We start from the raw sequence: 20,227 nt of genomic DNA on the forward strand, positions 1-20,227 counted from the left end.
AGACAGGGTGGATTTGCTGGCCAGGCAGGCAGTGTAGATAGCGTGCATCTACTGGCCAGGCAGGTAGTATAGACAGGGTGGACCTGCTGGACAAGCAGGTAGTGTAGACAGGGTGGATCTGCTGGGCAGGCAGGCAGTGTAGATAGCCTGGATCTACTGGCCAGGCAGGTAGTATAGACAGGGTGGATCTGCTGGGCAGGCAGGTAGTGTAGATAGGGTGTATCTACTGGCCAGGCAGGTAGTGTAGACGGGGGATCTGCTGGACAGGCAGGTAGTGTAGACAGTGTGGATGTGCTGGAGAGGCAGGTAGCATAGACAGGGTGGATCTGCTGGGAAGGTAGGTAGTGTATACAGGGTGGACCTCCTGGACAAGCAGGTAGTGTAGAGAGGTTGGATCTGCTGGGCAGGTAGGTAGTGTAGACAGGGTGGACCTGCTGGAAAAGCAAGTAGTGTAGACAGTGCGGATCTGCTGGCCAGGCAGGTAGTATAGATTGCGTGGATCTACCTGCCAGGAAGGTAGTATAGACAGGGTGGATCTGCTGAGCAGGCAGGTAGTGTAGACAGGGTGGATCTGCTGGATAAGCAGGTCGTGTCGACAGGGCGGATCTGCTGTGTAGGCAGGTAGTATAGACAGGGCGGATCTGCTGGGCAGGCAGGTAGTGTACACAGGGTGGTCTGCTGGACAGGCAGGTAGCATACACACGGTGGATCTGCTGGCCAGGCGGGTAGTATAGACAGGTTGGATCAGCTGGCCAGGGAGTTAGTATAGACAGGGAGGATCTGCTGGACAGGCAGGTAGTATAGACAGGGTGTATCTGCTGGCCAGACAGGTAGTGTAGATAGCGTGGAGCTAATGGCCAGGCAGGTAGTGTAGACATGGTGGATCTGCTGGGCAGGCAGGTAGTGTAGATAGCGTGGATCTGCTGGGCAGGTAGATAGTGTAGAAAGGGTGGATCTGCTGGGCAAGCAGGTTGTGTAGACAAGGTGGATCTGCTGGCCAGGCAGGTAGTGTAGATAGCGTGGATCTGCTAGCCAGGCAGGTAGTGTAGACACGGTGGATCTACTGGGCAGGGAGGTAGTGTAGACAGGGTGGACCTGCTGGACGGGCAGGTTGTATAGACAGGGTGGATCTGCTCAACAGGCAGGTAGTATAGACAGGGTGTATCTGCTGAACAGGCAGTTAGTATAGACTGGGTGGATCTGCTGGACAGGCAGGTAGTGTAGATAGCGTGGATCTGCTTGCCAGCCAGGTAGTTTAGACAGAGTGGCTCTGCTGCACAGGCAGGTAGTGTAGACAGGGTGGATCTGCTGTACAAGCAGGTGGAGTAGACAGGGTGGATCTGCTCGCCAGGTAGGTATTGAAGAAAGGGTGGATCTGCTGTGCAGGCAGGGAGTGTAGACAGGGTGGATCTGCTGGATAAGCAGGTAGTATAGACAGGGTTGATCTGCTGGACAGGCAGGGAGTGTAGTTAGGGTGCACCTGCTGGACCGGCAGGGAGTGTAGATAGGGTGGACCTGCTGGATAGGCATGTAGTGTAGACAGGGTGGACCTGCTGGACAGGCATGTGGTGTAGACAGGGTGGATCTGCTGGTAAGGCAGGTAGTGTAGATAACGTGGATCTGCTGGCCAGGCAGGTAGTGTAGAGAGGGTCAATCTGCTGGACAGGAAGGTAGTAAAGAGAGGGTAGATCTGCTGGACAGGCAGGTAGTGGAGATAGCATGGATCTACTGGCCAGGCAGGTAGTGTAGACAGCTTGGATCTGCTGGCAGGCACGTAGTGTAGACAGGGTGGACCTGCTGGACAAGCAGGTAGTGTAGACTGGGTGGATCTGCTGGCCAGGGAGGTAGTGTGGATACCGTGGATCTACTGGCCAGGCAGGTAGTGTAGACAGGGTGGATCTTCTGGGTAAGCAGGTAGTGTAGACAGGGTGGACCTGCTGGATAGGCAGGTAGTATAGACAGGGTGGATCGGCTCGAAAGGCAGGTAGTATAGACAGGGTGACTCTGCTGGACAGTAAGGGAATGTAGATAGCGTGGATCTACTGGCCAGGCACGTAGTATAGACAGGGTGGATCTGCTGGGTAGTCAGGCAGTGTAGACAGGGTGGACCTGCTGGACAAGCAATTAGTGTAGACTGTGTGGATCTGCTGGACAGGCAGGTAGTATAGACAGGGTGTATCTGCTGGCCAGGCAGGTAGTGTAGATAGCGTGGAGCTAATGGCCAGGCTTGTAGTGTAGACATGGTGGATCTGCTGGGCAGGCAGGTAGTGCAGATAGCGTGGATCTACTGGGCAGGCAGATAGTGTAGAAAGGGTGGATCTGCTGTGCAGGCAGGTAGTGTAGACAGGGTGGATCTGCTGGCCCGGTAGGTAGTGTAGATAGTGTGGATCCACTGGCCAGGTAGGTAGTGTAGACCAGGTGGATCTACTGGGCAGGGAGGTAGTGTAGACAGGGTGGACCTGCTGGACAGGCAGTTAGTGTAGATAGCCTGGATCTGCTGGCCAGCCAGGTAGTGTAGACAGAGTGGATGTGCTGGACAGACAGGTAGTGTAGACAGGGTGGAACTGCTGGACAAGCAGGTAGAGTAGAGAGGGTGGATCTTCTCGCCAGGTAGGTAGTGAAGATAGGGTCGATCTGCTGGGCAGGCAGGTAGTGTAGACAGGGTAGATATGCTGGATAGGCAGGTAGTGTAGTTAGGGTGCACCTGCTGGACAGGCAGGTAGTGTAGACAGGGTGGACCTGCTGGACAAGCATGTAGTGTAGACAGGGTGGGTCTGCTGGTAAGGCAGGTACTGTAGATAGCGTAGATCTGCTGGCCAGGCAGGTAGTGTAGAGAGGGTCAATCTGCCGGACAGGAAGGTAGTAAAGAGAGGGTGGATCTCCTGGACAGGCAGGTAGTGGAGATAGGATGGATCTACTGGCCAGGGAGGTAGTGTAGACAGCTTGGATCTGGTGGCAGCCACGTAGTGTAGACATGGTGGACCTGCTGGACAAGCAGGTAGAGTAGACTGGGTGGACCTGCTGGCCAGGGAGGTAGTGTGGATACCGTGGATCTACTGGCCAGGCAGGTAGTGTAGACAGGGTGGATCTTCTGGGCAAGCAGGTAGTGTACACAGGGTGGACCTGCTGGATAGGCAGGTAGTATAGACAGGGTGGATCCGCTCCAAAGGGTGGTAGTATAGACTGGGTGACTCTGCTGTACAGGAATGGTATGTAGATAGCGTGGATCTACTTGCCAGGCAGGTAGTATAGACAGGGCGGATCTCCTGGGCAGGCAGGTAGTGTAGAGAGGGTGGACCTGCTGGACAAGCAAGTAGTGTAGACAGTGTGGATCTGCTGGACAGGGAAGTAGTGTAGATAGCGTGGATCTACTGGCCAGGTAGGGAGTATAGACAGGGCAGATCTGCTGTGCAGGCAGGTAGTGTAGACAGGGCGGATCTGCTGGACAAGCAGGTAGTGTAGATAGGGCGGATCTGCTGGGCAGGCAGGTTGTGTAGACAGGGTGGACCTGCTGGACAGGCAGGTAGTATAGACAGGGTGGATCTGCTCGACAGGCAGGTAGTACAGACAAGTTGGATCGCTGTAGAGGAAGGTAGTGTAGATAGCGTGGGTCTACTGGCCAGCCAGGTAGTGCAGACAGGGTGGGTCTGCTTTGCAGGCACGTGGTGTAGACAGGGTGGACCTGCTGGAGAAGCGGGTAGTGTAGACAGGGTGGATTTGCTGGCCAGGCAGGCAGTGTAGATGGCGTGCATCTACTGGCCAGGCAGGTAGTATAGACAGGGTGGACCTGCTGGACAAGCAGGTAGTGTAGACAGGGTGGATCTGCTGAGCAGGTAGGCAGTGTAGATAGCCAGGATCTACTGGCCAGGCAGGTAGTATAGACAGGGTGGATCTGCTGGGCAGGCAGGTAGTGTAGGTAGGGTGTATCTACTGGCCAGGCAGGTAGTGTAGACTGGGGGATCTGCTGGACAGGCAGGTAGTATAGACAGTGTGGATGTGCTGGAGAGGCAGGTAGCATAGACAGGGCGGATCTGCTGGACAGGCGGGTAGTGTAGACAGAGTGGATCTGCTGGACAGGCAAGTAGTATAGACAGGGCGGGTTTGCTGGACAGGCAGGTAGGGGAGATAGCGTGGAACTACTGCCCAGGCAGGTAGTTTAGACAGGGTGGATCTGCTGGGCAGGCAGGTAGTGTATACAGGGTGGACCTCCTGGACAAGCAGGTAGTGTAGAGAGGTTGGGTCTGCTGGGCAGGCAGGTAGTGTAGACAGGGTGGACCTGCTGGACAAGCAAGTAGTGTAGACAGTGCGGTTCTGCTGGCCAGGCAGGTAGTGTAGATTGCGTGGATCTACTGGCCAGGCTGGTAGTATAGACAGGGTGGATCTGCTGAGCAGGCAGGTAGTGTAGACAGGGTGGATCTGCTGGACAAGCAGGTTGTGTAGACAGGGCGGATCTGCTATGTAGGCAGGTAGTATAGACAGGGCGGATCTGCTGGGCAGGCAGGTAGTGTACACAGGGTGGTCTGCTGGACAGGCAGGTAGCATAGACACGGTGGATCTGCTGACCAGGCAGGTAGTATAGACAGGTTGGATCAGCTGGCCAGGGAGTTAGTATAGACAGGGTGGATCTGCTGGACAGGCAGGTAGTATAGACAGGGTGTATCTGCTGGTCAGGCAGGTAGTGTAGATAGCGTGGAGCTAATGGCCAGGCAGGTAGTGTAGACATGGTGGATCTGCTGAGCAGGCAGGTAGTGTAGATTGCGTGGATCTACTGGGTAGGTAGTTAGTGTAGAAAGGGTGCATCCATTGCGTAGGCAGGTAGTGTAGGCAGGGTGGATCTGCTGAGCAGGCAGGTAGTGTAGATTGCGTGGATCTACTGGGTAGGTAGTTAGTGTAGAAAGGGTGCATCCATTGCGTAGGCAGGTAGTGTAGGCAGGGTGGATCTGCTGGATAGGCTGGTAGTATGGACAGGGTGCATCTGCTGGACAGGCAGGTAATATAGACAGGGTGGATCTGCTGGCCAGGGAGGTAGTTTAGACAGGGCGGATCTGCTGGACCGGCAGCTAGTGTACACAGGGTGGACCTTCTGGACAAACAGGTAGTGTAGACAGGGTGGTTCTGCTGGCCAGGCAGGTAGTGTAGATAGCGTGGATCTATTGGCCAGGCAGTTTGTGTAGACAGGGCGGATCTGCTGGTCAGGTAGGTAGTGTAGACAGGGCGGATCTGCTGGCCAGGCATGTAGTGTAGATAGGGTGGATCTACTGGCCAGGCAGGTAGTGTAGACAGGACAGATCTGCTGGACAGGCAGATAGTATAGACAGGGCGGATGTGCTGGAGAGGCAGGTAGTATAGACAGGGCGGATCTGCTGGACAGGCAGGTAGTGTAGACAGAGTGGATCTGCTGGACAGGCAAGTAGTATAGACAGGGCGGGTCTGCTGGACAGGCAGGTAGTGGAGATAGCGTGGAACTACTGGCCAGGCAGGTAGTGTAGACAGGGTGGATCTGCTGGGAGGGCAGGTAGTGTATACAGGGTGGACCTGCTGGACAAGCAGGTAGTGTAGACAGGGTGGATCTGCTGGCCAGGCAGGTAGTGTAGATAGCGTGGATCTACTGGCCTGCCAGGTAGTGTAGACAGGGTGCATCTGCTGGGCGGGCAGGTAGTGTAGACAGGGTGGAACTGCTGGACAAGCAGGTAGTGTAGCCAGGGTGGATCTGCTTGCCTGGCAGGCAGTGTAGATAGCGTGGATCTACTGGCCAGGCAGATAGTATAGATAGGGTGGATATGCTGGGCAGGCAGGTAGTGCAGATAATGTGGAACTACTGGCAAGGTAGGTAGTGTAGACTGGGTTGTTCTGGTGTTCAGGCAGGTAGTGTACACAGGGTGGACCTGCTCGACAGGCAGGTAGTGTAGATAGCATGGATCTACTGGCCAGGCAAGTAGTGTAGACAGGGTAGATCTGCTGGATACACAGGTAGTATAGACAGAGTGGATTTACTGGACAGGTAGGTGGTGTATACAGGGTGAATGTTTTGGACAGGCAGGTAGTGTAGAGAAAATGCACCTGCCGGACAGGCAGGTAGTGTAGAGAGGGTGGATCTGCTGGACAAGCAGGTAGTGTAGACAGGATGGATCTGCTGGACAGGAAGGTAATGTAGATAGGGCGGTTCTGCTGGGCAGGCAGGTAGTGTAGACAAGGCGGATCTGCTGGCCAGGCAGGTAGTGTAGATAGGGTGGATATACTGGCCAAGCAGGTAGTGTAGACAGGGCGGATCTGCTGGACAGGTAGGTAGTATAGAAAGGTTGGATCTACTGGAGAGGCAGGTAGTATAGACAGGGCAGATCTGCTGGCCAGGCCGGTAGTGTAGACAGGGTCGATCTGCTGGACTGGGAAGTAGTATAGACAGGGCGGATCTGCTGGACAGGCAGGTAGTGTAGACAGGGTGGATCTGCTGGACAGGCAGGTAGTGTAGACAGGGTGGATCTGCTGGACAGGCAGGTAGTATAAACAGGGTGGATCTGCTGGACAGGCAGGTAGTGTAGACAGGTTGGATCTGCTGGACAGGCAGGTAGTATAGACAGGGTGGATCTGCTGGATAGGCAGGTATTGCAGACAGGGCGGATCTACTGGAAAAGCAGGTAGTGTTGACAGGGTGGATATGCTGGCCAGGCAGGTAGTGTATACAGGGTGGATGTGCTGGACAGGCAGGTAGTGTATACAGGGTGGATCTGCTGGACAAGCAGGTAGTGTAGATAGGGTGGAACTGCTGGAGAGGCAGGTAGTGTAGACAAGGTGGAACTGCTGGAAAAGCAGGTGGTGTAGACAGGGTGGGTCTGCTGGCCAGGCAGGTAGTGTAGACAGGGTGGACCTACTGGATAGGCAGGTGGTATAGACAGGGTGGATCTGCTCGACAGGCAGGTAGTATAGACAGGCTCGATCTGCTGGACAGGCAGGTTGTATAGATAGCATGGATCTACTGGCCAGGCAAGTAGTGTAGACAGGGTAGATCTGCTGGATAGACAGGTAATATAGTCAGAGTGGATTTACTGGACAGGTAGGTGGTGCATACAGGGTGGATCTTCTGGACAGGCAGGTAGTGTAGAGAAAATGCACCTGCTGGACAGGCAGGTAGTGTAGAGAGGGTGGATCTGCTGGACAAGCAGGTAGTTTAGACAGGATGGATCTGCTGGCCAGGCAGGTAGTGTAGATAGAGCGGTTCTGCTGGCCAGGCAGGTAGTGTAGACAAGTCGGATCTGCTGGCCAGGCAGGTAGTGTAGACAGGGTGGACCTGCTGGACAAGCAGGTAGTGAAGACAGGGCGCATCTACTGGCCAGGCAGGTAGTATAGGCAGGTTGGATCTGCTGTGGAGGTTGGTAGTGTAGACAGGGTAGTTCTGCTGGATAGGCAGGTAATATAGACAGGGTGGATCTTTTGAACAGGCAGGTAGTGTCGACAGGGTGGATCTGCTGGACAGTCAGGTATTGTAGATAGGGTGCACCTGCTGGACAGGCAGGTAGTGTAGACAGTGTGGACCTGCTGGACAAGCAGGTAGTGTTGACAGGGTGGATCTCCTGGCCAGGCAGGTAGTGTAGATAGCGTGGATCTACTGGCCTGGCAGGTAGTGTAGACAGGGCGGATCTGCTGGGTAGGCAGGTAGTGTAGACAGGGCGGATATGCTGGCCAGGCAGGTAGTGTGGATAGGGTGGATATACTAGCTAGGCAGGTAGTGTAGACAGGGTGGATCTGCTGGAAAAGCAGGTAGTGTAGATAGGGTGGATCTGCTGGCCACGCAGGTAGTCTAGACATGGTGGATCTGCTGGAAAAGCATGTAGTATAGACAGGGTGGATCTGCTGGACAGAGGGAGGAGTCACACCCCACGTGGGGCTGAGTGGGACGGCATGAGACTTCATCACGCTAGTCAGAATGAAACACGATTTATAACGTGTGTATTGTTTATTTCTGGAATTTTTCATTTAATGTTTTTGGACCATGACTGGGAGTAACTGAAACCTTAGAAGGCAAAACAGTGGATAAGAGTGACTTGCCGACCTGAACAGTTTGCTCTTAGAAACTTTGTGTGGTTGGTTGTCTGATCTGTGACTTCCTTTAATTCACTTCTCTGAGTTCCTTAAAGGTAGGAATCATGTTTTATTCCTCTCACAGCCATATTTCCTTAAAAAGGAGTTGGTGAACTGTGGAAAATCTAGATTGCTCAGGCCGCCTTCTGCCAACAGAAATAATGTTGCCTTTCAGCGGTGGTTTGCTTTTCTGAAATTTTCAGTCATCCCACCCTTTAGAAGGAACAACTTTAGAGAATAAGACTGGCCGCTATGCAACTCCCAGAATTTTCTCAGGAATGTTTCAAAAATCTATTGTTATTCTGGATACTGGTGAACAGATGCGCGAACAGCTCAGGGTCTGCCACTGGCCTTCTCCATGACTGTGTTTGTAGGGACAAAGCATGGTAGCAAACAACTTCAAAAAACCTCTGTGGCTTGAAAACACAAAGTTTAATCACTCGTCCATGCTTCTCTTCCACTGCAGGCTGGGGGTAGCTCCTGTATCCTCAGGCCCAGGTGAGATAATTTTCCCATCCTGAGCACTGCCAGGCTCATGGCAGAGGGGAGGGTGCAGGAACGTTGTGCGGCTTTTAAAGTTTCTGCCAATAAGGGGCAGAGTCACTTCCATTCCGTTCCATTGGCTGGGCCTGACCACGGGACAAGTAGCAGAACCTTTCCATCCAGGAGAAACAGAGAGTGTCTGGAGAAAGAATAGACACTGTCCCCAACTCCCAGAGTTAATGCTGTGAATTCAACAGGATGATACACTTGCCTCACTGGCTTTTTGTTCTAATAGACAGAATCATAGAGTCTTGTTGTGCTGAGAGCCTTGTAGGTCACGCAGTCCAGGGATGCAAAATTAGAAGACAATGACGAGGTGCAAACCTGAGAGCGGAGGCGAATGGAGTCCGGAGGGCGGGGGCTGCAGGCCGAGCACACACCCCACCGGGGAGCAGCCATCTCCGCTGCAGCCGACGTTGCCCTAGAGAGATGAATGCAGGCCCAATGTTGGCAGCTATTCCAATGTGAAAGAAACTAAAAATCCAGACTTTTATGTAACAATATTCTAATATTTACAACATTAATCAGCTGGGGGAAAAGGGGTCCACAGAACTTTTGCAGCCTGTGAGCCACCCATTTCTACCCAAATTCAGCCCAAACCTCTAACTGCACAAGCTCATACAAATAGAGAAAGCCAGGAAAAGTATCCAGAACTCCACATGCACTTCACTACTAACAGGGGCCTCCAGCCCTGGTAAGCATGGGAACCACACATGTAAACACTGAGGTGCCCTGCCACGCCAGTGAAGTGCATGCTGCTCGTGTGTGACCCATTTTTAACCCCTAAAGGCATAAAACACGAATACTGTGAATTCAGTTAATAAGTTGAATTTACACCAGTCCTTCCTGATACAGCTGAATCAGATCTTTCCCATTATTCACTCCTCAGTATATCACCCCTTCTGTTGAACAGAATTAAGTAAATATTTAAAATTTCTTACCCAGGGGTCAGCAGATTATGATCCAGAGGCCAAGCCCAGCCTGTCTGCTTTTGTGTATAAAGTTCTCATGGAACAGAGCTGTGAGCCTGCCGTGTGTGGTCTACGGCTGCCCCTGGACACAGCTGCAGAGCTGATTCCCGCACAGACCTCGGGGCCCACAGAGGGAGGCGCCTTCCCTCCATCATCCCCACTGAGCACCAGCCGCCACAGCCGCTAAAACCTGCGGAACTCACTCCATGCCCCTTGTTGGCTTTCTTCACATAAAGTGGATAAAACTGGGTGTTTACAGCCTAAAGCAGCCCATGCCAAGGCACTCCTCAGGGACTGAGCCTTAGTCACAGTCCTTGTGACTACAGCACGTCCATAGATGGGAGCTGGCCGAGGGATCCGTGTGCCTCCAGCTTCTCGGAGCTGGAAAGAATCCATACTGGAAAAATGTTCCTTCAGTGCTCCTCCTTCTGGGAAAAAAAGACGGGGAGCTACATCAACCTTAAGGGTTCATGTTGCTTGAATGTAAGCATAATAAATATTCAGCATGTCTCCTAAGACCTGGAGTATCATCAGAGACCAAGCTTGGAAAACCACAAAGAATGACGCCCAGTTTCTAAGAGTCATTCCATGCTTTACAGTCAGCCCACAACCACCGAGTCCCAGGAAGCCCAGCCGAGACCGCGGCAGGTCCTGACGCAGCATCAGCCTGAGTCTGAGCCCAGAGGAAGCTTCTGCTGCCACAATTGCTGCGTGTGCTCATGGCTTGGGTGCAGGCCCAACCACAGCGGACCAAGGGCAGGCTGAGATTTGGCCTGGACTGGAGGGCTGTCTCAAGGAGGGTGACGTGTCTTTGACTTTTGCATTCTTCCCTTTTCCTTTCTATTCTCTTGGTGACGTGAACACAGACAGAAGGTGAACGTTTTTTGCATAAGTTCCCTGTAGATTCTGGATATTAGGCCTTTGTCAGATGCATAGTTTGCAAATAGTTTCTCTCATTCCGTAGGTTGTCTGTATTCTCTGTCAAACGTTTCTCTTGCTGTGCAGAAGCTCTTTCATTTAGTTAAATTCTACTTGCCAATTTTGTTTTGTTGCAATTGTTTTTGGGAACTTAGCCAAAAATTCTTTGCCAAGGCCAACGTCAAGAAGAGTATTTCCTAGGTTATCTTCCAGGATCTTACAGTTTGAGGTCTTACATTGAAATCTTTAATATATTTTGAGTTAATTTTTGTATATGGTGAAAGGTAGGGGTCTGGCTTCAGTCTTCTGTATGCGGCTAGCCAGTTATTCCAACACCATATATTGAATAGGATGGTCTTTTTCCACTGCTGCTTTTGCTGGCCTTGTCAAAGATTGGATGGTTGTAGGCGTGTGGCTTTATTTCTGAGTTTTCTGTTCTGTTCATTGGTCTATGAGTCTGTTTTTGTACCGGTACAGAAGCTGTTTTGGTTACTGGGGCTGTATAGTATAGTTTGAAGTTGAGTAGTGTGATGCCTCTGGCTTTGTTCTTTTTGCTTAGGATTGCTTTGGCTGTTTGGGCTCTCTTTTCATTCCATATGAATTTTAGGATAGTTTCTTCTTGTTCTTAAATGCATTTTATAATTAACTTGTTTAGCTCTAAGAAAAAAACTTGATTTTGTATTGGAATAGCATTAAATTTAATATTTTTAAAAAATGTTTCGGCCGGGCGCGGTGGCTCACGCCTGTAATCCCAGCACTTTGGGAGGCCGAGACGGGCGGATCACGAGGTCAGGAGATCGAGACCATCTTGGCTAACACGGTGAAACCCCGTTTCTACTAAAAATACAAAAAATTAGCGGGGCGTGTTGGCGGGCGCCTGTAGTCCCAGCTACTTGGGAGGCTGAGGCAGGAGAATGGCGTGAACCCGGGAGGCGGAGCTTGCAGTGAGCCGAGATCGCGCCACTGCACTCCAGCCTGGGAGACAGAGCGAGACTCCGTCTCAAAAAAAAAAAAAAAAAAAAAAAAAAAAAGTTTCATCTACTTCTAACTTACTGCAAAGAGTTTTATAAAGTTGCCTGTAATGATTTTTTAATGTTTTTCTTCATTTTTATAAAGGAAACATCCTTGTAACCACACCCAGGTCAAGGAATAGAACTTTATCAATCATCCCAGAAGCGCCCACCACATGTCCCATTTCTATTATAACCTACTTCCTCTCCCCAAAAATAACCACTTCCCAAACTCTTATGGTAATCATTTCCCTAATCTTTATAGTTTTATCACCAAGTGTATATCCCTAGACACTATAGTTTAGTGTTGTTTTATTCTTAAAATTTGATATGTTTTTAAAGTCTCTTAATCTACACATTTTTCTCTCTATCCCTTTCTTTTCCTTATCTTTTACAACGTTTAAATTTTTCTTGTTAGCACTTGTAACTTTCTTATTTTTTTTTTTTCTAATCAGATACCTAGTGGTTTGTTTTGGTTGATTATTTTCTCTTGAGAGCCAGCTTTTGGATTTACTTCTTAGTTCTATTCTTTTTCTACTTAATAATATCTGCTTTTATTTGTAATAATTCACCCCTTTCTTTTGGTTCACTTATTCTTTTTCTGGCTTTTTCAGTTATATGTTTAAATAATTTATTTTTATTATTTAAATTTGTATTGATATAGTTATTTAATGCTATAAAGTTTCCTGTGACAGTTACTTTTTTTCTGAGTCCTATAAATTCTCTATATATTTTCCCAGCCTTTTATAGCTGTATATCTTATATGCAGTATGGTGTTTGATTTTGCTTTGTGAGCCAATCCAAGACTGTTTTCCATTTAATAGGTGAGCCAAGTCCATTTTTTACATCACAGATAACAGGGAATCCCTTGTTCTATTTTATTTGCTTTTACCCTTTTGGTATTTAAGAGGGCTTTCTTCCTCCCTTTTTTTTTTCCACTTTTATCCTAATGCCTTTATAGCAAACACTTAGTTTCTTTGGTTGGCTCCCCATAGTACCTGATACTGCAGTTAGCTGATGGACACCCCAGTCCCAGTTGGCCCCTGCACATCTTCTGCCCGCCCCTACCACTTCTCTGGTGGTTCTTCTTTGTCTGCATTGTCCAAGCTGGTAACCATGGCATGCTGCACTTTTATCACCGTCATGTGCCAGCAGCTCCACAGATAAATACAGACCACCCTGCAGCTCACCTTTGCATCTGCCTCTAGTCATTTTGGTTTCCGGAGCTTATTCTTTAGTGGGTCATCCCTCAGCTCCTGGTCACCGTACTTCCTGTGTTTGTGTGTACTCATAAAAAATATGTGTGACTTTTACCTTGATAGTCACTATTTAGATGTTAAATCTTTGGCTTATATTTTTTCCCTTAAATATCTTAAATATGTTACTGAACCTATTCTATTCTGGACCTGTAATCCCTACTACAAAGCCACTCACAAGTCCAGTTTTCATCATTTCTGATTTTACAGACATGCATTCTTAAGGGGGAGGAATTTATAGAACTGGAAGCCATGTTAATATCCTAGTCCTGAGGTGGCTGAGATTTAGTCTGTCCAGGTAAGATGGTGCAGGTAGGGAGTGTGGTGGTCCAAGTGGCACACGCAGGAAGTCACAGAATGTGGGAGGCATTGTTTTGTGTACCCTGTGCACAGAGTGTCTGATGCCCTTTGATAGGTTTGCGGCCTCATCTGGTGGACTTTCTGGCACAGCCCTTCTTCAAGGTTGCTGCATCTGAAGCTCTTTAAGACGGCGTTTCCCTTCTGCCAGATTGCACTCTGTGCACAGTGCAGTTGCTTCTCCCTGCGGAGTGAGATGGGCCCACATTGGCTGTGGCTCCACCTGGCCTTGGTGCTCTTGTCGCCCTCTGCTCTGCTGCTCCCTTCATGTAAGAAGGGTGTGTTAAGAGTCCGTAAGTGTGTCGTGTTAGATATTTAGGAAGGAAATGTTAATTCTAAAAATAGGTTTCACATCTTTTTTTTTTAACTTATATAAAATTGACTGGACTTTCTCTTCTGGATTATCTTCTTATAATTAGAGACTAATAACACACTGATACGAAGTAGCTTTATATCAGGAAAATGGATAAATGTAAACATTTGCCTACCAGGAGAAAATAATACGACCTGATTGGAAAATGTACAGATAAAAAGCTAAGTTTAGTAGGTAGCCATTGATGAACACAGTCTAACTTAAGACAACAATTGGGGATTGTTAGAGCAGAGATTGTAGCTCCCCTCTGAGGAGGAGCTGACCAAAATGTCGTCCAGCTCCTGCTTGACAGAAGAGGTGCAGCCAAATTGATCCAAAGGAAATGTCAGAGGAGGCCAGGGTGGGAATTATCAACAACTGTGTTTGAGGATTTGTTCCACTTTGTTTTGGTTTTGGTGAAATTATCACAGTTTGCATGTTATATTACCTTGGCACTTAGAGTCATGGCAACTTGTTGCATTTATGCGAGATTTTTTCTCCCTAAAGTCTCTTCTGTTTGATAGCATATATGTACCTTTCATAATCAATATCAAACTGAAGTAACTTGAAAAGATAGATAATTTTATTCATTTTCTGGGATTCCATAACCACAAACTCAGTGGCTTAAAACCACAGAAATATATGTCCTCACAATTCTGGAGGCCAGAAATCCAAAATCAAGAGCTCGGCAGGGTTGCTTCCTACTGGCAACTCAAGGAAGTTGAGTTTATGAGTATGTATTATTTTTTATTATGTGTAGTGTAGTACTTTAATAATTATTAAAAATTAAATCATTCACAAATGTTGGTCATTTTTCTTACTGGTAACAAAAGTTTTGTGACATATCTTACAGCAATATAGTTAAGAACTGATGCCCTTGATTAGCAATTTTAAAAACCGGAGGCTTATCCTAGCCTGTCTTATTTTCCTAGACTTGTGTGGAAATGATTTGAAGATGATGGCCCATAACAGCACATTTCTGTAAAGCCTGTGCGTAGAACCCTAGAGTGGTCTGGGAGATGAAGATTAAGACCTTGTTATCCATCTCTTAAGGAAAATACCATCAGAGGAAAGTGCAAATCTTATTATAGGTCATCACTAGAATGAGGATTGTAATTTATAGAAATTGGGGTTTAATTATGAGAAATAGTTCCGTTCTTGGCTCTCGTTTACTTCTATTTGGAGTTGTTTTGTTGATTCTTCTCTATTCTCTTCTCTTCCTTTTCTTGAATGGAAAGGAACTTGGAAAACTCATTGCCCTGTCCTTGGGCTTGTCAGAGGAAACTTGGAATGTCATTGCCTTTTGGGCACATTTGCAAGCAAGGGGGTGACATATGCTGTGGTGCAGCCTGGGTGTGGGGAGTTAAGGGCTGTTAGCTCCATCATTCAGACATGTTTTAAGTTTATGGAAACTCTGTGTTTTATACAAGTGCGTTTGTGCCCTGTGTTTTCCGCTTGTGTTGTATAACGTTCTATTCTTTGTTTTTAACACTTCCCGCCCCCACCCCATCCCTCCGACATGCACCTCAGACAGCATGAACAAGACAAGCTGCTACTTCCTCTCCTCTCTTGCACAGTTTATCTTTGATTGCAGCAAAATACACATAACATAAAATTGCCATCCTAACCATGTTTAAATGTACAGTTCAGTGGTGTTAAGTACATTCACATTATTGTGCAACCATTACCACCATACATCTCTACAACTTTTACATCTTCCCACACTGAAACTCTGTCCCCATTAAATGCTAACTTTTCATTCTCCAGCACCCCCAGACCTGGTAACTGGCTTTCTATTTTCTGTCTGTATGATTTGACTTTTCTGAGTACCTCATATAAGTCAAATCAGACAGTATGTGTCCTTTTGTGACTGTCTTATCTGAGCGTAACGTCCTCAAGTTTCAGCCCTATTGTAGCATGTGTCAGCATTTCCTTTTTCCGACTGAATAATACTCCATATTGTGTATAGTGTACACCACATTTTGCTTATCTATTCATCCACTGATGGACATGTGGGTTGCTTCCATGTTTATCTGTTGCAAGTAATACTGCTATGAACATGGGTATACAAGTATCTTTCATTCTCTGCTTTCAGTTCTTTTGAATATATTCCCAGAAGTGGAATTGCTGGATCATATGGTAATTCTGTGTTTAATTTTTTGAAGAACCTCCATACTGTTTCCTATAGTAGCTATACCATCCTCCATTTCCACCAACATTGCACGAAGGATCCAGTTTCCCCACATCCATGTCAACACCACTTGTTAAACTTTCTTTTTTTTTTTTTAATTTGCCAGTAGCCTCATAATGAGTGTGAGGTAGTATCTCATTGTAGTGTTAATTTGCATTTACCTAACAATTCATGATGTGGAGCATCTTTTCATGGGCTTGTTGGCTGCTGTGTCTCTTCTTTGGAGAAGTGTCTGTTGAAGTTGTTTGACATTTTTTAATCAAGTTGTTGGGCAGGTTCCCTTGTTTTTACGTCAGAGTAGGTGATGTTTGTCTTGAAGGTTATAAAAAGAGAACATGTTTGCTATGACATGTAGTTGATTGCTATGAAATGTAGTTGATACATGCAGAATAGAAAGATTTATAAATTAAATACTCCTTTATTAACATTTTAATGTGTCGAATTTAAATTTCAGAAGCATTCATCTTTCTTCTCTACTTGTACATTTTTATTTACCTGACAGTGTAAAACCCACAACCAAAAAATAATGGCTTTTTCCCCATTTAAAATACTTTGTAAAAATAGTAGCCCAGTTGTCATTTGTGAGCCCAGGCTTGGTCCTCAAGTCTGACATAGACTCCCCAAGGCCCTAACGCTGAAGTTCTCTGAGCCCTACCACTGCCCAGGCAGACCCAGGAAGTGTCCCAGCAGTGCCCAAGAAGGTCACCTCCACCTGTGGAACCCACAGTGTGGGTAGCCCCCAGGGAGCCACAGCCATGTAGACCCAGATTCACAGGAGGATGCGGTTACTGCAAGCATCTGAACCTGGCCCCACCACCTATGGGCAGAGTTGGTTCCAGCTCAGTGTGTCCATGGGATGTCTTTAGGTTCACCTTGCTTTTCTGTCCCACGCTCACATGTTGGAGCTAAGCTGCATGGAGTGTCCTTCTTCCTGTACGTATGAGATTAGTCAGCAGTCCTGTCTCCTTCCATATTCTGTCTTTATTTCTGCGACACTATTTCTGGAGAACATTGTATTTGTGCTTTTCCTTTGATATGTTTGTAATTTTCGTTAGAAAAGCCCTTTTAGATTCTAAAGCTTCTACATTCAGTATTTCAATCAATGATAACAAACTGGTGTAAGACTAAATATAAAATACAAACATCAACACATTTCCATAAATTGCTGTTATAATGTCTGCCACAAAAAGTTCAGTTGTTTGTATGTTTTTCAAATATGCTTTGCTTGTCTTGATGATTTACAACTGTTGGCACTGCTGTTTAAGTCTGTTCTGACAGTGAGAAAGTGACTCATTTGGCAAAGTCAGCTGTTTTTTACTAAAAGTGAATAGTGGTGAGTGGAAAGGGGCTTGTATACAATTTTCTTGTCAAAGAACGATGACTGGCAAATAAGCAATTTTAGTTCCTTGGATTTGAGCACCACTCTTGCATGCCTCCACCAACCAGCTTGTCTCCACAGAGCTTCCTTCCTCACTTTACACTGAAAATCTGTTATCAGTGTGTGGAAAATAAAAATTTTACACATCTTTAGTTTTGAGGATGTGGATTACTATTTACAGGTTTTTTTTTTCTGTAAGGAAGACATTTTTTTAAAAAGTAAAAGGTGTTCCCATTGTTTAGTTATTGCCTTATGATTTGATTTTCTTGTTTCACAAAGAACAGCTTTTAATTAAATGTATTTAAATAGTAAAAATATACATGTCACTTCACCTGGTTCCAGTTAAATGTGTTAACAGTGTATGTGGTTGGTGCTTAATAAAAACATGTTCAGTGCAGTAATAATTAACTTCAGTTAAACCCTTAAACATATAGGGAGTAAACAGAAATGTTGAGTGGTTACTCAGCATGGGGTAAGGGATACATCAAGTCATTGGTCAGTATTGGGTATCATCACGTTCTTACCATCTTTTTTCTGGAGTTTTAATAGTTGTTTTTTAAAAAAATCTCTGTTTTAATAAGCCATTTTGATGTTTGAAACTACCTTGGATAAGCATATCAAGACCCTTGAGAGATTCTAAAACATGTTCAGCACTTTCTGGTACAATATTCTCAAAGAACCAGGATACATCTTATTTCTCAAAATGAAACAAAAATGTATTAGACATTACCCCTGTGACTTCAAGCCCACAGTCTGTCACTTTGAAGTATTTGTATCCTTTTACAAAAGAAAAGCCAAATGAAGATCTCCCTGAAAAAATATTTTAATAGAATATGTCTTTATTTCAGTATCTTAAATAGTGAAGATGGAGAAATATTCAATAATGAAGAGCATGAATATGCATCCAAAAAAAGGAAAAAGGACCATTTTAGAAATGACACAAATACTCAAAGTAAGATCATTCTCATTAATTTTATTTTACTTGTTGATTATGTTGAAATACTAAATTACTCTGACAATGCTATCTTATGAAATAAAAGGTGATACAAATATGTAAATAACAGCCCAGTATCCAGCATTGCCTACATATTTAGTGATCAAACTTTTTGCAGCCCAACGTTTCAGTGGGTAAGATGTGCAAAAACAAAATAAGAGATAGCAAAACCCACAAAACAGCCCATGAATCTGAATGCTTGAATTATGGTCATGAATTCAGCTCAATCTTGAGCAGTGAGGCCAAACTGAGAGGTGTCCTGACTTGAGTTTTGAAGTCACTGAAGATTCACAGCAGGAGACAGACATTCAGAGCTGGAGTTTAGGATGTTAGATGGCAGCAGGGGAAGGCTGGAGGTGGGACCTATCTGTGAGAGGGCATAGAGTTCTATCATGCAGCATATCTGTGAGTTACCAAGACACATGTTAATGTATAGTAGGCTCCCTTACCTCAGGGGATAGACCTCCAGTGGATGCCTGAAACTGTGGATACTACCAAACCTTATGGATACTATGTTTTTTTTTCTGTATATACACACTTATAATAAAGTTTAATTTATAAATTAGGTGCAGTAAGAGATTAACGAGAATAATAATAAAATGAAACAGTTATAGCAAGATGGCCACCATCACCGCTCTTGCACTTTGGGACTATTATGAAGTACAATAAGGGTTCTTTAAACACAAGCACTGTGATATCTCAACAGGTGATCCGATAACCAAGATGGCTACTGAGTGACCAAGGGGCGGGTAGTGTAGGACTCGCTTGACAAAGGGAGGATTTGCATCCCAGGCAGGACAGAGCAGGACGGTGTGAGATTTCATGACACCACCCAGAATGGCACACAATTTAAAACTTATGAATGGTTTATTTCTGGAATTTTCCACTTAATGTTTTCAAACCAAAGCTGACTGTGGGTAATTGAAACTGTAGAAGATGAAACTGTGAATACGGGGGGACTACTTTATGAAGAAGATAGGGTCACATGGAGAATACAGTTAGTGTGATTCTTGAAACTTTTAAGATTTATCTGAAAAATTTGTTTCTATGGAGTACTATACACAGCAACAGAAGAATAGAACTTTTTATTAGGGTACATAGGAATGTGGTAATGTAATTGCATTTTATAATCATTTACGTCTTCATATGGCTTCAGTCATTAATAAATACTAATTTTCTTCTAAGTTACTAGGACTTGGTACTGTCTGAAATCATTGTTCATATCTTAAACTGATTTAAGAAACAAAGCAATTCTTTTGCATTCAACCAAGTAAAAGCATTTCTTGTCAATATAGTAAGTCAGATAATTTTGTTAATATGTCAAATTATTTAAATTCCTTTAAAATCTTCATTTTGAAATGATTTGCCAGATTTTAAAAACAAAGGTAATTTTTATTCTAGGTTTTTATCGTGAAAAATGGATCTATGTCCATAAAGAAAGCACAAAAGAAGTAAGTATTCTATTATAAATAAAAGAGTATCTTGGATTGTTTCTGTTGAATATGGAGTCACATTAAATAAATGTATTAATAAAGTTGCATAAAACACATTTCTTTTGCAATATCAGATCTATGGTTCACATTCTGACAGATAATAGCATATGAGGAGCTTTTGAGGCAGTGATTCTCCATTGTGTGTGCTTGCATGTGCATGTGGTATGTGGCTGTGTATTTGTGCACACATTGGTGTGTGTTGTGTGTATGGTGTATGTGTGTTGTATGTATGGTGTGTATGTATGGTTGTGCATGTATTTGTGCACACATTGGTGTGTGGGATGTATGGTGTGTGGTGGCATGTGGTATATGTGTGCAGTGTGTGGTTCCTGCCTACCTGTACATATCTGAGTCAACAGCAGGGCTATTTAAACCAATCATGGACTCCTGCAGTCATACGCATTTTCTCTGTGTTAGCATGAACTCCTGATGCTGATGGGAATGTGTCCTCCCTGTGGCGTGTTTTGGAGGGCAGGGCATCTGTGAGCCCTCTAATTCCACATAAAGAGTGGCTAACATGAAATTAGTAATTGGGTTGGGTTTGTGCAGAGCCATGTGAACTCTTTCCCTGCCTTTCTTTTGCCAAGTTGGGCTAAAGCTTTTTCATGAGCCATAAAACAAACCAGAGAGCTTCAAGCTGTTTCCTGTTTCTTTACTAGGATCCGGGAAGTTGAGTTCCTTTTATAGT

The 20,227-nt window shown here is 45.9% G+C and overlaps 1 protein-coding gene across 1 annotated transcript in view; it reads left to right on the plus strand.

Annotated features, from left to right (window-relative positions):
- The window catches only part of LOC100615916 (uncharacterized), a 92,918-nt gene that overhangs the window by 22,679 nt on the left and 50,012 nt on the right, over window positions 1–20,227 (plus strand). The window contains exons 2-3 of the mRNA XM_063815915.1: window positions 17,901–18,004; window positions 19,448–19,497. The gene's annotated coding sequence lies outside the window, so the exon portion shown is untranslated. The remainder of the gene's footprint in view (window positions 1–17,900; window positions 18,005–19,447; window positions 19,498–20,227) is intronic.

The sequence above is a fragment of the Pan troglodytes genome, chromosome 6 (genome assembly GCF_028858775.2).
Source record: "Pan troglodytes isolate AG18354 chromosome 6, NHGRI_mPanTro3-v2.0_pri, whole genome shotgun sequence".
NCBI classification, from domain to species: Eukaryota; Metazoa; Chordata; class Mammalia; order Primates; family Hominidae; genus Pan; species Pan troglodytes.